We start from the raw sequence: 1,396 nt of genomic DNA on the forward strand, positions 1-1,396 counted from the left end.
GCAGTACTGGACTACGTCTCCTGCTTTTGACTCTGCCTTTTCCTCCTGCCGTACGGAATCGTGACAATTGTATATATATATTGTATGTGCCTCTGTTTCCCCCATGTCCTTTTGGGAATTGTTTATTGTATGTGCCTGTGCACTTGTTTTACTGGTGCGCGACGGGTTTTGTACGTATGTGTTTGTTGTTTTTGTATGCCGTTATTTTTATATATTAAACTGCTCCGCAGTCCGAACTCCGAACTGCTTAGCAAGTTCTGCTCTCCTGCGTCTGATTTACATTTTACATTTTAGTCATTTAGCAGACGCTCTTATCCAGAGCGACTTACAGTAGTGAATGCATACATTTAATTTCATGCATTTTTTTGGTACTGGCCCCCGTGGGAATCGAACCCACAACCCTGGCGTTGCACACACCATGCTGGCGTTACAAACACCATGCTCTACCAACTGAGCCACAGGACTTCCCTGGCACGAGTTATGCACCCCTTACAATGGCAGCACAGGAATAGATGGAAGAAGAGAGGTGGAAATGTTTTAATATTGATCACAATATGGCTGTACAGTAATAGATGGAAGAAGGCTGTACTGGTTATGTCTCTATGTTAGACACTCTGTTGTTATCCCCCATCAGTCAGTACTAGTTATGTTTCTATGTTAGACACTCTGTTGTTATCCCCCATCAGTCAGTACTGGTTATGTCTCTATGTTAGACACTCTGTTGTTATCTCCCATCAGTCAGTACTAGTTATGTTTCTATGTTAGACACTCTGTTGTTATCTATCGGTCCATGTTCTTCGTCATTAAACTCACTAACCACTTGATTCCTGACCCTGCGTCTATGTTACACTTTATGATCAGACACTAATCATTCTGTTATTACTACTGTATGATAGTGAGAGAACAGGACACTAATCATTCTGTTGTTACTACTGTATGATACTGAGAGAACAGGACACTAATCATTCTGTTGTTACTACTGTATGATACTGAGAGAACAGGACACTAATCATTCTGTTGTTACTACTGTATGATACTGAGAGAACAGGACACTAATCATTCTGTTGTTACTACTGTATGATACTGAGAGAACAGGACACTAATCATTCTGTTGTTACTACTGTATGATACTGAGAGAACAGGACACTAATCATTCTGTTGTTACTACTGTATGATACTGAGAGAACAGGACACTAATCATTCTATGTTGTTACTACTGTATGATACTGAGAGATCAGGACACTAATCATTCTGTTGTTACTACTGTATGATACTGAGAGAACAGGACACTAATCATTATGTGTGTTACTACTGTATGATACTGAGAGAACACGACACTACTCATTCTGTTGTTACTACTGTATGATAGTGAGAGATCAGGACACTAATCATTCTA

The 1,396-nt window shown here is 39.9% G+C and overlaps 1 non-coding gene across 1 annotated transcript; it reads right to left on the reverse strand.

The window, feature by feature from the left end:
• Nucleotides 1-372: 372 nt before the first annotated feature.
• trnat-ugu (transfer RNA threonine (anticodon UGU)) lies at nucleotides 373-465 on the reverse strand. Its single transcript has 2 exons — nucleotides 429-465; nucleotides 373-408 (listed from the first exon to the last, which is right to left on the reverse strand). It is a non-coding gene; the product is annotated as a tRNA-Thr (tRNA).
• Between the last annotated feature and the right edge of the window lie 931 nt (nucleotides 466-1,396).

Source organism: Salmo salar, unplaced genomic scaffold, assembly GCF_905237065.1.
Source record: "Salmo salar unplaced genomic scaffold, Ssal_v3.1, whole genome shotgun sequence".
NCBI lineage: Eukaryota > Metazoa > Chordata > Actinopteri > Salmoniformes > Salmonidae > Salmo > Salmo salar.